Raw genomic sequence first — 18,830 nt, forward strand, 5'->3', positions numbered from 1 at the left:
ATTTCCAGAAATGATCTTTTTTATATTATACCTGAGTGTTAGAAAGGCCCTTGGCAACTGATTAAGGCAGGAGGCTTGAGGCAGAGAAAAGGTGCAGGCCCACTGGGTGTTTATTCACCAACACTGAAGACATACAGGTACAAGACCCTGTTACACAAGTCACACATGGTCACATCTACAGCCACCGTCAGTTTGTTAACCGGCAGCCTTTTATAGCCCCTCCCATTAACAGACCTACCATGACAGGTGAAACAAACATATACACTAACATACATACAACATAGCTAAAACATCACTTTATTTAACAAACATTATTACTAAACATCTCTAAAACAAGTCTCTACCTAGGCTGAAGTCGTTAACACTAAAGACTAAAATGCACACAGTTTACTCCTCCCCTTCAATTTATAATGGTCTCTTCCGGAACCTTTAAAAGGTGCTCAGGCCCCTGGGGAATCTTTTAGCCCAAACACCCTACAGAGGAAGAGACAGAGGTAAGTTGTTTGTTTAACAATACACTGGAAAACAATTCATTCCAAAGATTAGTCACAATACTGGTATTTTATCCATTTGTTATGTTTGTTTACCAGGACAGGTCATCATCAGTACCAGCTGAGATGAAGCTGCCTAAAACAGCCACAAACTAAGAATAAAATACTCCAATCTCTTTCACAGTGTAATTTGTTCTTTCAACAATATTCAAAACAGCATTTTAAGTGTTCCAGCATACGTAATGAAGCTATTCATTACACTGAGCATGAATTCTGAAAAGGACATAAAACCCCATCTGTATATAAATCACCTACATTATGTATTCCCTTCATAATGTAGGGATTAAACCTCAATGAGGGATACAGCTGTTTAAGATGTGACATCCTGCATATCTTATGCACCTCCTTCCATACTAGTTTTGAATGTGCTAGTACTGGGTTTGTCTTACATTAGGCAGGGCTATGACCCTATGTCCTTTGCACACCACACTGAAAAAAATTGGACAACTGACCATTCATCATAACTGCTGCTTTTGGTCTAGAGTATAATATTTCTACTCATTGCAGAACACAGATTCAAATTCAAATTTTGGCAGTACGGTCTTAAGAAACCACGTGGTCAAAGGCTTTCTCAGCATCCAAAGAGAACACTGCAACAAGGACTGAATTAGAGTAATTCATGTGTATTATGTGAGCAAGCCTTCTCATATTGTCAACTTCAGATCTACTCTTAATGAAGCCTACCTGGTCTTCTAATCACAATGCTAGCGTCTTTGTTAGTATAGATGGATCGGAGACGTCTCTGTCCTTTTTGGGAATAAGTTATATTAGAGCCTCATTGAGACTGCCAGGCAGAGGACCTGATTCAAAAGCTTCTCTGTACACTTCATGCAGCACATGGTGTCAATGTACTTTCTGTAATATTCAACTGGAAATCCATCCAGGCCCGGTGACTTCCCAGTCCTCATAGACAGAATTGTAGCTTTGATTTCTTCTAAAGTGATTCTAAAGGAGAATCTAACTTTTTTCCTTGCTCATTGGAGATGGTGGGTGTTAGAAAGCTGATAAATACAGACAAGTGTAATGAAAGACAAGTGAACCAAGTAAGTTTGACTTGCAAGGGTGAGACAGTCCTCTGCCAGAACAGTGACTTCCTTCTCACGAAGGGAGAAATCTTTGCACCAGTCTTTTATTTACAACTCACATTCCAACAAGCAAAAAGCGGGAATTGGTTCAGCCAATTCTTACAGAGATTTGAACCTAAAAGAGTAGTCATTACCATATATGGTATAAGCTTGTCATGTCCAGAGAGTGATCCACTCCAGACCGCATTCCTTAACCTTTCACAAACCCTTTTTCACACTAAAAAAAATCATAAGAATCGTCTTAGCTAGAGTAGAACTTCAAACATAAACATGATTTAAACTGAACAATGATAACTTATTTACATTTTTCCAACAATTCCCTCCTGTTTATTATTAATTAGTTTAATATCACATCCATGTCGGTACTTCCAAAAAGCTTTATGCATATACTTCATTAAAACATTAAACTATTGTTAAGGTTAGTGACATCTCCTCCATAATGTCATCATAGTCCTGGTTCTTGTCCAGAAACTGGTAATCCTGGGACAACATCGTATCAACAATTCCTCCAACCATCCTTAATATCATTGCTCTGATACAGGGAACAACATACTGAGTAAAAAGGCAAACAACAATAACATCTCATTTTCTACACTGAGGAACGTTTATTCTGATCACAGATGCTCAGTTCTTCACATACTAAACGTAAAGCTGATTAAACTGGCTTCTGAAAACGACCTAACCAAAACACTGAAAGTAGAGCAGAAGGATCTTTTAAACAGATGTACTTCTTCAGCCACAAGCAGACTGCGGCTCTACTGAACAAAGGAATGTTGGTTAAAAACAAATTAGACTTTGATGATGGTTTAAGGAAACATATGGGTTGGTGGATGATGCAAGATGAAATGTCTAAGTTTAAGACTCGTACTCGTCGTTTTCCGCTTTATCCGGGACCGGGTTGCGGGGGCAGCAGACTCAGCAGAGACACCAAGACGTCCCTCTACCCAGACACCTCCTCCAGCTCCTCCGGGGGGAGCCCAAGGTGTTCCCAGGCGAGCCGAAAGACAGTCCTTCCAGCGTCCCCTGGGCCTCCTCCCAGTGGGACGTGCCTGGAACACCTCCCGAGGAAGGCGTCCAGGAGGCACCCGGTATAGATGCCCGAGCCACCTCAACTGGTTCCTCTCGATGTGGAGGAGCAGTGGTACTACTCCGAGCCCCTCCTGGATGGCCTAGGCTGACTGAACAGATTTCCAGAGGTTGATAGGAAGGCATTACTTTCTGCAGATACTGTTACACTGATACTTTTCACAGACTGAAACTGTCAAGGTTTGGAGTGCAAGTGTGCTGGTATGCTGTTGTTTTCCTCTGTTGTTCCAGTGACAGGTTAGAGTGGAGGGCGTGCCTGAGGCTGTTGGTTGCTCTCACACCTGAGAGCAATCTTCTGATCTCCTGCCTGGGTTATAAGGAGCTGCGTGACGACCACTTGATGCCCGATTGTCCACCTATATCAGTAGAGTCAAGCCTAATATTTAGTTTCCAAGGTTTCTTCCAGTAATCTCACACTATTCTGTCCTCTGTTCTTCCTCAGATGAACCCTGGAGAACCGTTTACCTGATTTGTCTTTAATCCCTTGGATTTCCAAAGATTTCTGGTCCATTTGCACCATCTCCTTGTCCTCCAGCAATCTTCAAACCCACTCCAAGCTCTCCATAACTCCCCAGAAGAACCTCGTCCAAGGTTTTTCCTTGTAGCTCCTCCCACTTGTGACTGTCCTCTTCTCACCTGCTCTCCAACGTACCACCTGTCAAACTCTGGCACAACGGCATTCTCCTCCAGAAGAAACAACAACACTCACCTCTGAACCAACCAGATGTCCTACTCTGCTCCTCTGCTTCTCCTAAAATCTGTGAGCCAGCTCATATCTCATTATCAGTCATAACCTCCATCATTCCAGTCGTCTCATTAACATCTCCTCCTCTCCTTCCCTCAGACGAACTGACCCTGCTGGAAACAATCACCATTAGACCTGATAAATGTCAGAACTTTACTGTGGTCTCTGACTGGTTTCTGCATGTGGGTCAAAAAACTGACCACGAACATGACAGAAACGTTATAAGTTAAATTGGAGGGGCTCCACTGCCAGTTTAAATGGGAGAGAGAAATGTGGAGCAACCAAACCTGGTTCACTCACCAAGATCATCATGGAATCATTCCAGGGTTTTCTGATAATCCTGAGACCAACAGAGCTGGACATCCTTCTAGATCACGTTTGTGAGAGGTGACCCTTGACCCTTATCAATCTCTCATTTGGCAAGGCAAGTTTATTTATCAGAATCAGAATCAGAAAAGCTTTATTGCCAAGTACGTTTTTGGACATACAAGGAATTTGTTTTGGCGTAGTCGGTGCAAAATTTATTTAGCACATTTCAGTAGCAAGACAATTCAAAGTGCTTTACATGAAGGGAGAATTAAAAAATAAGAAACAGAATAGGCAAATTACCTTACAGTGGCATAAAGGTAATTAAAAAATAAAGAGAATAGAATGATGGATAAGAAAATGAAAGGAAAGTTGGACTGAAAACTCAACCAATAATGTTTAGATGGCCCAGTCAAAGGCCACTCTGAAGAAATACGTTTTTAATCTTGATTTAAAGCAACTTAGGGTTTCAGCGCTTTTACAGTTTTCTGGGAGTTTATTCCAGATTAGTGGAGCATAACTACTAAAAGCTGCTTCTCCGTGTCTGGTTCTGGTTATGCAGAGTAGATTTGAGCCAGAAGACCTGAGAGGTCTGGGTGGTTGATACACTGACAACAAGTCTGTAATGTATTTTGGTGCTAAGCCATTCAGTGATTTATAGACTAACAGAAGTATTTTAAAGTCTATTTTCTGAGCTACAGGGAGCCAGTGTAGGGACTTTAGAACCGGGATGATGTGCTCCACTTTCTTATTTCTAGTGAGGATACGGGCAGCAGCGTTCTGGATCAACTGCAGCTGTCTGATTGACCTTTTAGGCAGACCTGTGAAGACACTGTTGCATTTGGGCACATTAATCACCAGACCGGCTTCACCAAGATGCTCAAATAGTTATTTCATGCTCTCCATGTGTTCAGACCAGAAAGAACTGTAACACCATATCATCCAATGACCATGTTCTGTGACCCTGAGGTTACAGATTCATCAACCTCTGAAAGGTTGCTGCTGCATTTTTTGTGTTCTGTCATGTAGAGTCAGGTTCAAACAGGAAAAAACACAGACACGAGTTCAGGAGCAACATGGTGGGATTTAATGATAACACAGGACAGAAACTTACAGCAGGAGACGAGGGGAACAGGACACGGAACCAGGCAGGAAAGAACCAGCAGTGAGCAATGGAAACCAGGGAGCCTAAATACAGAGGAGATATGATCAATGACATGGGAACCAGGTGAGTCTGATCAGGGGAGTGTAGAACAGCTCTGAGAGGACTGAGCAGGGGAGCTGAGGGAAGGAGACTAATTAACACAGATGAAACAGAGGGAGAAAACCCAAACACAAAGGAACCACAAGTCTAACACTAACATCAGGGAATAACCTAAATGCACAAACAGAACGCCAGAAATAAGTAGAACGATAAACACCAGGAATGAACTAATAAGACAAGACCTGACAATAATGAGCCCAGATGAATGAATTCAATCTAGGAAAACCCAAAACAATCCCAAAATGCCTGTGGATCATGACACGTCCATTAAATGTGGGTCAATCGTATTCTAGAATGTTCTGCTAGTTTTTAGCAGTAGTATCTCAGTGAAACATGTTCTTGATATGAGGCAGCCCTGCCAGGTTCTGAAAGGTTCAGGCCCGTTCTAATGTGTGAGTTTAGAGTTTTCTACAATCCAGACTTTAGTTAAATAAACATGTTGACATTATGAATGTCTTTGTATTTTAGTGCTCTCATTTTTTGTTCTGTTTTCTCATTGGTTTATTGTACGTCACGTGATATGTCTAATTTATTGCACCTGTATGAAATAAAAGGTGTGTGTGCTTTTCAAACAAAAGAGGGAGAAACACCATGAAGTCGAGTTGAGCATTGTGCATGTCGTGTTTGCTGCTGCAGCAAAAAGTGTTTCTGCGAACAAAACACAAAAAACAATGCTTGAAAAACAATCAAAGTCAACCTATCACAAGAGAGAGGAGATTAGTGGTCTTCTGGGCATTTCCAATTTGCCTCCAAACATCAAACTCTGGGAGAAGATTTATTTGAAGAAATATTGCAGAGAGGAGTTAAGTTCAGTCAACAGTTTGATCATCTAAGTAACGTGAACAGAGGTCTGAACTGAGTGAAACGAGGAGCAGGTGTAGATGATTATTCACTGAGGAACCTTGATAGGTTCAGAGTTCCTCCATAGTAAGATCCGTCCGTCCGTCCATCCATCGGCAAATGAATGACTCAGTGGAAGTGTAAATTGCAGACCAATCTCTTTAACATGTCAACAAGGTCACCTCTTCATCTTCAGGGTTCCTTTGTCCGAGCTACCGCACCCTGATGGCGGTTAGACTCCGAGGCGTCGGAAACTGTGTGTCCAGTCCAAGATCTGAGAGGAACTGACAGGAAGCAGCTAAAGTGATGATGTGAACGCCTCAACACACCTCATACACCTCAGCTGACAGGTAGATGAACTCCTTCACACAGGAGAAGACCTAAAGCCAAGGTTTTTACAGATATCAGTTTATACTTTGAGATGCTGGAGAACACCATTGATACAATGTTTAATCTCCTACATGCATGTTGTCATGATTTGTTTCTGCATTTCTTAGAGACGACATCTTTCTTTTAGAGGATAGAGGACCTGTGGAGGAGGAGGAAATGACGAAGAGGATGCAGGTGGTGGAGAGGTTTCAGACGGCTCCTTCTGAGGAAATAGCAGCTCTCTGTGGATCCAGGGTGAGACACTTACTGAAGTAAACCTGGAGTAATTCTGTTTGGTTTCTAAGGTGAAGGTTTATCTGAGTGTAAAACTGTTTCTGGTTCTGATTTACTGTAATCAGGTCATCAGTTCGTCCCAGAACCTCAATCTAAAAATGAACCTTTTTGGAAGATCTTGGTCAGACTGGAATCTTTGTGAGCAAACAGATGTACAGTTCTAGTGGTTCTGGATGGAAACATGTCAAACCACCAAACTAACTGATGGTTCTGTCTTCTCCACAGACCTCATTGCTTCAGTCCAAACTAGATCAGGTCTTTGATCTGATTGTTCGTCCTCCTCCGTCTCCATCTGGACAATCGTCTCGTCGTTGGACGCCGATCTATGAGATGAAGTTTCCTGACCTCTGTGTGTATTAGAGACTCAACAGGATGACCTGGATCATTATGAAGCATCTGATGTTGTGTTCAAGGAACAGAGGACAGAACAACTGAGGACTGGAAACATGTAACATGAGTCATGTTTTGTGTTCATAGAAGAAGTTTTTCTCAGTGGCTGTTTTGTTCCTCTGAGAAAGATTTAGTTTTGTGTTGATCTCAGTATTTCCCAGTTTTATGTTTCATTTTGTTGTGATTCTTGAAGTGTGATTGTCAAAAAGAAAACTTTATTTTAAATCATGTTGAACTAATTTAACTTTAACTGTCCTTTTATTTGGTTTTGTCCCTAAACTTTAAACCAACTCTTTATTTTCCTCTCCAGGCTGCAGTCTGCTGATATAAACATGCATCATGCATTCATGTTTTTCCTGATAAACTGTGTAAAATAATATGCACTACATGTGGCATCCCTGCTACTTCACACTTTGAGCTTGTTAAATGTTTGAAGCTAAATATTTCTAGGATAAAAGACATCATCTGGCAGATTAGCTCAGATTGCTTCAAAACTCTTCCATGATGAAGAGCATTAGTGAAAACGAAGACTGGTCATAGTTGGAAAGTGTTTTAGCTGTGATCAAATAGCTCCGTCTGTTAGAGGATCTCCTGTAGTCTGTAGGGTCGGTTCTCTGAAGGTTCCTGAGGACCAACAAGCTGACAAGGAAATGGATCCATAAAAAGTTTGAGACACAAGAGAAAAAGAGCGTCGACTTGTTGGATGGTCTCTACAACATGAGACCAGTTTGAAGTTGAAATGGTTCTGACTGAAGACCCAAATAGTGTCAGACATTAAAGACAGATAAAGGATTTTTATTGCACTGTATGAAGGCTGCAGACACCAACAAACAATATGTTCTGGACTGAGACATTTTGACTGCTGGGAATTTATCTCACTTGGTGAGCTTGACTTTGATTCCAATAACTTTAAACCTGTAACTGTGTCAAACTGACCAGATGTTCTCAATCAAAGGTTTTCTCTCTGAATGGAGATAAAGAAATGTTGGCTTAATTCTTCATCTGGTCATCTGAGAGGAACATTGCTGATAAACTGTTGGAGATGATGATCTCAGAGTGGAAAGTTTGAACCATGTTTCATGTATCATGTGTGACCTGGTAGATCAAGGTGTTGGTTAGTATGAACTGCATGGGCTTCATCTAAAACCAACTGTGTCAGGGTTTAAACGCAGCAAACTGGAGGAAGGACAGACAGGGTATGAAACACAGAAAACATCTGATTCATGGAGACACTGATCAAGAATGATCATATCTGTGCAGCGTCCCAACTCAGTTACCTTCTGCCACAACTAATCTGTCCACTAGAGGGAGCACAGATACTTCCACAGGTTCTGCTTCAAACTTAAAGATGAAATAACTGCATTCAGTGTTATTTGACTACTTTGTTAAATCTTTGAAAAAAGAAATGTCTGTTTTTATTTCCTTGTTTTCCTTCAAATAGTTTTAAGAAGCAACGTCCAGCTTTCTGACTCAATAACTCATTTTATTAAGAATTGGAGGATAAAGAAACCAAACACTGACAAACACATTTAACACGATTAAAACAAGATGAAATGCTGAAGGAAAGAACTCAGTGTGTCATGTTCATTTTTCATGATGTGTTTTTAATCAAATATTTAGACTGAAAATAAAACAAGTCAAATAAAACAACAGCAACAAATTTCCACCCACTGCTCTAAAAGTGAGAGCTGTAAAAAACAACAGCATGAATAAAAGCAAATAAAAATAGAAGGTTACAGTAAACACACATAAAATGATTCCTTGGCCGGCTGATATAGAAATGACCTGTTACTGGATACAAATTCACATTTACCTTCAGAAAGTTCAACCATGTTTTCCAGCTGGAGCCAAACACTGTTGAACTGGATGTCACCTGTGCTGAAAGCCAGCAGATAACCAAACCCCAGCATGATTTCAATGTGTGAGAACATAATAGAAGGGGAGGAAGGGAGGGAATAAAGCTCAGACAGCATGGGATCAAAGTCTGTGGTGACGTTAACTTCAGGCCAACTGTGGAAATAAAAAGATAAAAGTCCAGAAAAAGACAGAAAACCTGAATGAGCCAACAGCTCAGTGTGATAGACTAAAGTAGTGAGAACATCTAGTGTCCTAGTTCAAGTCCTCAACAGACCAAAGAGCTTCTATTAATAGATCTTTACCATAAATGATGTTGAGATAGTTTAACAGCTTTAGACATTTTTCTATGACTTTATCAATGGAATTGAACTTGACATTAGTTAGTAAAGTTGAAAGAAAATTCACAATAATTGATAAACCAGCTGCTGTCAGCTCCATCCATCACATTGAGCCAATAGGTCAGAGGTCATGACTGAAAGGCTTTACAATATTACAGTAAAGTGTCTGGTTGGATAGCTTAAGGTGTTTGCTCAGAGATCAGCAACATGGAGGTCATGAGATCAAGACTAAGAAGATCCATGTTTTTAAAAACCAAAACTGAACAATTTGAGAGAACTTTGAACAATATTTCAAAGAGTTGAACCAGTGTGAGTCAATAGCTCAACATGATGGACCGTAGGGTGGATATTCAAGAAAGTCTGTGTTCAACTTCTCATCAGGAACCATTTAGGATCTGATTTGTTGTGAAGAACCTCAGAGTCTGTATTTTGAGAAGTTCGGGGATGAAAGTGAAAGGTTGAAAAGCACCAAGAGAAGAGAGATGAGAGAGGAGCAGACCTGATGGTGTGGAGGAACTGTCTGTGACCAGAAGATGTCAGTGGTGGAGTTCCTGGGTTCAAGTCCTGTCTGTGCTACGACCTGGAGAGAAGATCTAGTCCTGCATAATGGTTTGCTCAGAGTGTCGAGAAAACTGTTAGGAGTTGACAAGGTCCTATGTTCAAAGCACATCTAGATGCTGGAGAAGCAGGACATAAAAGGAAAGAACCTTTATACTGCTTGTAAGAACCACTACATAGTTTAGCATATATTACTCACAGTTTACTAACATACATACTTTCCTAAACTAAACCACGGCCCAGATCTGATTGTGTTGTTGACAACATTACTACGTTGTGACCCACCAACCAACCAATTATGTCGTAACCAACAACATGAATGAGGAATGACAAAACATTTCAATGACTAAATGCGGAAATAACTAGCAGCAAAAACTTGTGTTGTGTTGTAGAACTAGGGTGTGTTAGACAGTAGGTAGGACATATGGGGCAAGAAGGGCAGGAACACACACTTGCATTTTCACAACATATACTAAAACTAAAAACATCTAGGTATTATGGGGTTTAGTTAAGATGTTTTAGAGAGAATGATTTACAACGTAGTGGGTTAAGCACAAACAGCATGTATGTATGTGTTTTTTTGTATATCTTTCAGGGATTAGAGAGTATATAACAGCTAAGCTTTAGGATGATCCAGGCCTAGTGAATAGTGGAGATTTGAACCAGACGCTGCACCACTGGTGACTTACGGTCGCGAACAGTCCACACCACAAGACCCTTCACACATTATTATTGAGAGAGTACATTATTAGATTCAGATGAGGCAGGGTGTGGCCACCTATGTCCAGTCGTAATCTTTCAGGTCAGCTGCCCTGAAAGATTAATAGTCCTCTAAAATGGTGGGGATGATGATACATCCCCACCTTAACCTGTCGTCCTGGCTCCCCCTTGCCGTAGCATCATAGGTGTACCTACATAATCTGTCATGACACTAATTGTTGGGCTTTTGGTTTTTCTTTTGCTGAATGTTGGAACACTGAGTTTGAATTTGTTTATGAAGGACTGGAGATGGCAGGGTTTGAACCCAGGATCATTGGGTCCATAGCACAGCGCCTCAAATGACATGACCAACCAACCAGCTGAGAAGCAAAGAGATCTAGTTCCCAGGCCAGCCGAGAGACATAGTCCCTCCAGGGTCCCCTGGGCCATCCCCCGGGCCTCCTCCTGGTGGGACGTGCCTGGAACACCTCCCGTGGAAGGCTTCCAGGAGGCATCCGGTATAGATGCCCGAGCCACCTCAACTGGCTCCTCTCGATGTGGAGGAGCAGCGGCTCTACTCCGAGCCCCTCCTGGATGGCCGAGGTCCTCACCCTATGTCTAAGGGAGTGCCCGTCCACCCTACGGAGGAAGCTCATTTCAGGAGCTTGTAGCCGGGATCTCGTTCTTTGTCAATGTGTTTAAAATCCCTCAGTTACATTAAGCTGCACAGCTACAGCTCCTGTTGTAAGTAAAATGACTTTTTCCCAACCTTTAGCATCCCTAACCCTACTGAAGGAACAGTAAATCTAATACAGGTCTGTGATCAGAGGCTGCAGCTGCTCTGTTTCTGTGGAAGTATACAGGTCCTTCTCAAAATATTAGCATATTGTGATGAAGATAGGAATTTTGGGTTTTCATGAGCTGTATGCCAAAATCATCCATATTAAGACAATAAAAGACCTGAAATATTTCAGTTAGTGTGCAATGAATCTAAAATATATGAATGTTAAATTTTCATCATGACATTATGGAAAATCAGAATCAGAATCAGAATCAGAAAAGCTTTATTGCCAAGTACGTTTTTGGACATACAAGGAATTTGTTTTGGCGTAGTCGGTGCAATACTATACAAATTAAACAGTACAAACATATCTACAATATAATATAAATATAAGTGCACAGTTTTAAGTGAGTGAGAGTAAGTATAGAGCAGTATAAGATGCAAGAGCAATACAACAGTGCAGGTGATCATTGTGCAAGTAAGCAGGAGTCCAAGCTGAGCGTTAATGTAACGCATAGAGTTACAGGTTACAGGTGTCCTATCAGCAAAAAAAGGGGGGGTGTGGGGGAAAGGGGGAATGTCAGGGTGGTTTCCGGGCTTTGTTAACCAGGCTGGTGGCAGATGGGAAAAAACTGTTCTTGTGGCGTGAGGTTTTGGTCCGGATGGACCGCAGCCTCCTGCCAGAGGGGAGAGTCTCAAAGAGTCTGTGACCGGGGTGGGAGGGATCAGCCAGAATCTTCCCGGCCCGCTTCAGGGTCCTGGAGGTGTACAGTTCCTGGAGCGACAGTAGACTGCAGCCAATCACCTTCTCAGCAGACCGAATGACACGCTGCAGCCTGCCCTTATCCTTGGCTGTAGCAGCGGCGTACCAGATGGTGATGGAGGAGGTGAGGACGGACTCAATGATGGCTGTGTAGAAGTGCACCATCATAGTCTTTGGCAGGTTGAATTTCTTCAGCTGCCGCAGGAAGAACATCCTCTGCTGGGCTTTCTTGATGAGGGAGCTGATGTTTGGCTCCCACTTGAGATCCTGGGAGATGATGGTTCCCAGGAAGCGGAAAGATTCCACAGTGTCAATTGTGGAGTCACAGAGGGTGATGGGGGCAGGTGGGGCTGGGTTCTGCCTGAAGTTCACAACCATCTCCACTGTCTTTAGAGCGTTGAGCTCAAGGTTGTTCTGGCTGCACCAGTCCAACAGATGGTCCACCTCCCATCTGTATGCGGACTCGTCACCATCAGAGATGAGTCCGATCAGGGTGGTGTCGTCCGCAAACTTCAGAAGCTTGACAGACTGGTGACTGGAGGTGCAGCTGTTGGTGTACAGGGAGAAGAGCAGAGGAGAGAGAACACAGCCTTGGGGGGAACCGGTGCTGATGGTCAGGGAGTCAGAGACGTGCTTCCCCAGCCTCACGCGCTGCTTCCTGTCAGACAGGAAGTCAGTGATCCACCTGCAGGTGGAGTCGGGCACACTCAGCTGGGAGAGCTACTCCTGTAGCAGAACTGGGACGATGGTGTTGAAGGCAGAGCTGAAATCCACAAACAGGATCCTGGCATATGTTTCTGTGGAGTCCAGGTGCCGGAGGATGAAGTGAAGGGCTAGGTTGACTGCATCATCTACAGACCTGTTGGCTCTGTAGGCAAACTGCAGGGGTCCAGGAGGGGGTTGGTGATGTCTTTTAGGTGTGAGAGCACAAGGCGCTCAAAGGACTTCATCACCACAGAGGTCAGGGCGACGGGTCTGAAGTCATTAAGCCCTGTGGTCCTTGGCTTCTTGGGAACAGGGACGATGGTGGAGGACTTGAAGCAGGCTGGCACATGACATGTCTCCAGTGGTGTTAAAAATGTCTGTGAAGACTGGAGACAGCTGATCAGCGCAGTGCTTCAGGCTGGCTGGTGAGACAGAATCCGGACCAGCAGCTTTCCGGTGGTTCTGTCTCCTGAAGAGTTTGTTGACATCCCTCTCCTGGATGGAAAGAGCCGTCCCCGGCGTGGGTAGGGGGCTGGTGGGGGGGAACTTCAGGGTGGGGGTTGGAGGTGCCAAGGCCCCTCTTGAGGTTGGGGAGGTGGGGGTGGTGGATTGTGGCTGCAGCTGTTGGGGGCGTCGTGGGGGATGGTTGCAGGACTGTCCCTTTGTCTTTCAAAGCGGCAGTAGAACTCGTTCAGGTCGTTGGCGAGGCGTCGGTCGTTGATGGAGTGGGGGGCCTTCGGCTTGTAGTTGGTGATTTGCTTGAGCCCTTTTCAGACAGACGCAGAGTCGTTGGCTGAGAACTGGATTTGGAGCTTCTCAGAGTACAGTCGTTTGGCCTCTTTCACTGCCTTGCCAAACTTGTACTTAGCCTCTCTGTATATGTCTTTGTCCCCACTCCTGAAGGCCTCTTCCTTATCCAGTCTTAACCTTCTGAGTTTAGCTGTGAACCAGGGTTTGTCGTTGTTGTAACTCACCCTGGTGCATGATGGTACACAGCTGTCCTCACAGAAGCTGATGTAGGAAGTCACAGCCTCTGTGTACTCGTCCAGACTGTTGGTAGTAGTCCTGAACACATCCCAGTCTGTACAGCCTAAACACGCCTGGAGATTCTCCACAGCCTCACTGCTCCACTTCCTTGTCGTCCTCACAACAGGTTTGCAGAGCTTTAGTTTCTGCCTGTATGCAGGAATCAGGTGGACCATGATGTGGTCGGATTGGCCCAGTGCAGCACGTGGGACGGCGTGATAAGCGTCTCTGATGGTGGTGTAACAGTGATCCAGAATGTTGTCCTCTCTGGTCGGAGATTTTATAAACTGTCTATATTTGGGGAGTTCGTGGGTCAGATTACCTTTGTTAAAGTCGCCAACGACGATAACTAAGGAGTCCGGGTTGGTCCGCTCCACACTCAGTATCTGGTCGGCGAGCATGCGCTGTGCGACCTGCACGTTAGCTTGCGGCGGGATGTAAACACCGACCAGGATGAACGAAGCAAACTCACGGGGGGAATAGAAAGGCTTACAGTTTATGATGAAGGCTTCCAGGTCTGGAGAACAGTGCTGCTGAATCACTGTCATGTCGTTGCACCAACCACTGTTGAGGTAAAAACAGATTCCTCCACCTTTCGCTTTGCCGGAGAGTTCCGTGTCTCTGTCCACTCTGTAGAGCTGGAAACCTGCCAGCTGCAGCGCAGAGTCCGGTATTAACCCACACAGCCACGTCTCCGTGAAGAACAAAACTGCCAATGAATAAAAGTCCCTGTTTTTCCCCAACAGCAGTTGTAATTCCTCAATTTTGTTGGGAAGTGAGCGCACGTTAGAGAGAAATATTCCAGGTAACGGTGTTCGTAGTCCACGCTGGCGAAGACGTACCAGCACCCCAGTCCGTTTCCCTCTCTTCCGGCGTTTCACCGCGTGAACAAAGGTGAGCGCACCTTTGACCAGAATGTCCAAAAATTCCAGAGCAGTAGGCAGAAAAGTTGGAAATAACTCCTCTGGTGTAGTAGCCCTGATGTTCATGAGTTCTTCTCTGGTGAGAGAGCTCCGGGTACCATCACAGAAGACCGTTTTAAAGCAAAAAACAAAACAAAACAATGCGCACCAACACGCCGAGGCGACCATCTGCGGCGCCATCTTGGATCAATGAACCACTATGTGGCCTATTTTGCTGCTCATAATATTAGGGGTTAATAAACTAGCTTCAGGTAACTGTGTATTGTAAGACTAACCCTTTTAAGTAGCTGAACCTGCCAAAGGACGTTTGAGGATGGATGCCAGTCTGAGGGGGAGCGAAGATGGACAAAGACGATCAACACTTAGGGTCTACATTTACTGATTCACATGATGTTAGATAGAATTTTCTGCTGTGCTTCAGGCTGTTGTCCTTTCTTTCTTTCCTCGTAATTATACACATACAAGTTTGATGGGGTGAGAATAGTCTCCACTAGGTGTATCACCTGTTGCTTAGACACATCCAGGGGTCTACCGGAGAGATGGCATTCCTCCTGAGAGAGGGGAGGAACCACGTGACAGCTGAAAGGAGATTCCCTGGTCATATATAGGTTTAGTGCACACATACAGGGTTGAATGATTGTTTCGGGGGGTGGTTACCCATTTGCAGATGGTCCAAGATCTACGAAGTGCCTATGGGGTTAGCTGGTCTTAATTAGTGAGGTACCTTTGAATGATACCTCATCAGGGGGGATAACCTTTATTAATATTACTCATAGCTGTTTTTCCTACCACAATAATATAAAGCATAAGTTCTAATGTTTCCCTTTTGTTAGAATAGGATAAGAATGCTCATCGACATACAAGGACAAATGGCCCAAGGTATGTCATGAATGACCTCTGGCTGGTGCACTGGGCTTGATTGTGGAGCAGGCTGTAACTGGGTTGATTAGAATGCCGCAGCACACTTAGATTAAGGATGGACACAAGCTACAACTCCATTGCATAATCAGAGACATCAGTAGTCAGGGCCACAGGAGCCGTAGGGGACGAGTGGGTGAACAGCGCAGCATTAGCCAGGGGTTTTTTGGCATCATCGAATGCCTGTAACATGTCGGGGGTCCACTCTATTTGCTGGTCACCTTTTTTACCTTTAAGTGCTTTGTACATGGATGCATAAGGTGAGCAGCCCGTGGAATGAAATGGTTATAACCCCTGATGGGGCTTCACAGATGGGGGACGAGGAAAAACCGAAACCGTTTCAACCTTGGCAGGCAGGGGAACCGCCACCTGAGGTGACACCTTGTGTCATAGGAACTCAACAGCAGGCAGACCGAATATGCATTTAGCCGGGTCCACGATCAGGCCATGCTCACTGAGCTGCACAAACAGCTCTTGGAGATGCACCACGTGTTCCTCCGCATATGGACTAGCCACCAGGATATCATCCAAATAGACAAACAAAAACAGCATGCCCTGCAGTACCGAATCCATGATTTGCTGGAACATCTGTGCAGCACCTTTAAGGCCAAATGGCATCCGTAAAAACTCAAAAAAACCAGCAGTTATCCACTCCTCGACAGTCACTTCTGTTAACGGCTGCTCATGACCTATTTTACAACTTGCAATTGGTATATGGGTTAGGTTGATTTTAGTGGCTCGGCATGAGCCCCAAGGGCATTGTTTTAACAAGTTTGGCTTAAGGCAACCTATAAAAGCCTCCTAAAATCATTTGGAACCAGGCAACAAGACTTTTTGCCACCAACGAAAAGCCAAAAAAAATAAGGTGACTCAAATAATTGACTGTCCACAATAGATCTAGAATTTGATATGCTTTATTTAATTAGTAATGCCTTTGCAGGTGTGAGTAACAGATTAACAATCAGCAAAACTTAAAAAAACTGAATAATAGAAATCAATCAATCAACTTAACCTATCTTTCCCTAAAGCTGAAACTGGTAAGGCTGATGAGGATTTGGAGACGGAGGCTCACCATGGATCCGACTGGAAGGATTTCTTCAGTAGGCCACAAGTGACTGTTTTCTTGGATGAGAGGCAAATCTTCAGTTTTCTTCCTCAGCACCTGTCCACCTGGACAGGTGCTGATGCTCAGGGTTTCGATGGTCAAGTTGGAAAAAAAAAATATTTAAAAACAGAAACTTTGTTGGCATCTGCTTCAAAAGTCGGTAGCTTCCAGAAGCTGAGTAGTTGAAGGAAACCTGTCAGGTGTAATTGAGGTTGGTTCAGGATGTCCAGAAGCCTGAAACTTAGAGCAATAAGTTTTTCACTGACCAAGTTCACTTCAGTTGTCTTGGTAAAAATGCAACAGATGAAATTCAGATTCCCAATTCTGAGTTGCAGCTCTCCTCAGGGTACACAGGTTGATCCTCTCTATAATGCAGAGTCAGCGGGGCTGCGTATCCGGTCTTCTGATTTGTCTGATCTTGTTCACTGGTCTTCTGCGAGGAAATAACCCCATTTCTTTCTTTGGCACAATTTTTATAGTGCAGATGGCCTCACTGCTCCTCCCCTGTTGCCTGGCAAGCTATCCCATCATTGAGTTACATGGTCGCCGTGACTTTTCGGTGCTGTCTCCTGGCCTCCCTAGACAGAGTTGTAAACAGCCTGCAGCTGGCTCCGTGTTATGACTTTTGCCTGTTTTTCGAACTTCAGACTGACGAAAAACAGCATGAACCTGGCTTCTCGTTTCTCACTCCCATGCTTGTTATGACTTGAGCTTGCTCGTTGACCTTCCATCCATGCCCAGTTCCCGTGAGCTGGCTCTCCTCTGCCCCTCCCGTCCTAATGTTATGACTCTGCCGCCTCTGGCTCCCAAGCCATGGTGCCCTCCTTATCTGCTCTGCCTCAAGCTTTCTAACACAGTATTTCTCTGCTTCTTGCTCTCACACCAGTTACAGCTAAAAAAACATCACTTCACTTCACAACATTACACCTCTTAATTACATTTAATAATTGTAGAAAAATACTAAATCATCATACATTTTGCTTTGATTATACTTGTAGTTTTCTACTTCTGAAAAAGATAAGACAGTCACAGTTAATGTGTGACTCCATACAGGCCTCTTCAGTCCTCAGTTCCAGAGTGCGAAGATACATTCATTTTACTGTTTCATGACATCTTATCCATGTAATATGATCATTATTTATGTGATACTCTAAAGATTAGGCTCTCATTTCATCATATGTGATTGATGTTAAACTCAATCATACTGATACACTTCTGCAAAAGAAAGAATTTAAACATACACCAAATGGGTCCCCAAGTGTACAGGGATAGGTGTCAAAAAACATAGCATCGATAAATCAACTATTAGCAACAAGCACCAACAACCGGAAAGCACACAAAAAATCAGCACCCAGAACAGGTACTGACACAGAATCTCCTATAAAGTCCCAGTTAAACTAACGTCCATTGAAACATCATTAGCAGCATCTGGTGGCCATCCCTGGATCTGACACAAAATGTCTGCCGCCGACACTGACATAATAAAACGAAACGGAAGGAAACGACGACCAGAAACTTCGTTCAAGATTACAACAATTCTGCAAAGATGAGTGGAACAAAATTCCTCCACAGGGCAGTAAAAGACTCATTGCATGTTATAGCATATGCTTTGGCAAACACTTTTTCACCAATATCTACAGGGGTTGGACAATGAAACTGAAACACCTGGTTTTAGAACACAATAATTTATTAGTATGGTGTAGGGCCTCCTTTTGCGGCCAATACAGCGTCAATTCGTCTTGGGAATGACATATACAAGTCCTGCACAGTGGTCAGAGGGATTTTAAGCCATTCTAGCAGGATAGTGGCCAGGTCACTGCATGATACTGGTGGAGGAAAACGTTTCCTGACTCGCTCCTCCAAAACACCCCAAAGTGGCTCAATAATATTCAGATCTGGTGACTGTGCAGGCCAAGGGAGATGTTCAACTTCACTTTCATGTTCATCAAACCAATCTTTCACCAGTCATCCTGATACATGGCACCGCCTTCAGGATACAATGTTTGAAACATTGGATGCACATGGTCCTCAAGAATGGTTCAGTTGCCCTTTCCAGTGACACGCCCATCTAGCACAAGTATTGGGCCAAGGGAATGCCATGATATGGCAGCCCAAACCATCACTGATCCACCCCCTTGCATCACTCTGGGCATGCAACAGTCTGGGTGGTACGCTTCTTTGGGGCTTCTCCACACCGTAACTCTCCCGGATGTGGGGAAAACAGTAA

The 18,830-nt window shown here is 43.8% G+C and overlaps 2 protein-coding genes across 3 annotated transcripts in view; both read left to right on the forward strand.

The window, feature by feature from the left end:
- LOC124861149 (golgin subfamily A member 6-like protein 7) overlaps nt 1-8,499 on the forward strand; it is an 85,772-nt gene extending 77,273 nt beyond the window's left edge. Inside the window, exons 6-9 of the mRNA XM_047354671.1 lie at nt 3,165-3,482; nt 6,074-6,227; nt 6,375-6,501; nt 6,766-8,499. The gene's annotated coding sequence lies outside the window, so the exon portion shown is untranslated. The remainder of the gene's footprint in view (nt 1-3,164; nt 3,483-6,073; nt 6,228-6,374; nt 6,502-6,765) is intronic.
- LOC124861420 (zinc finger protein 260-like) overlaps nt 1-18,830 on the forward strand; it is a 680,754-nt gene that overhangs the window by 441,953 nt on the left and 219,971 nt on the right. The gene's annotated exons all lie outside the window — the stretch shown is intronic.

The sequence above is a fragment of the Girardinichthys multiradiatus genome, chromosome 24 (assembly GCF_021462225.1).
Source record: "Girardinichthys multiradiatus isolate DD_20200921_A chromosome 24, DD_fGirMul_XY1, whole genome shotgun sequence".
Classification (NCBI taxonomy): domain Eukaryota; kingdom Metazoa; phylum Chordata; class Actinopteri; order Cyprinodontiformes; family Goodeidae; genus Girardinichthys; species Girardinichthys multiradiatus.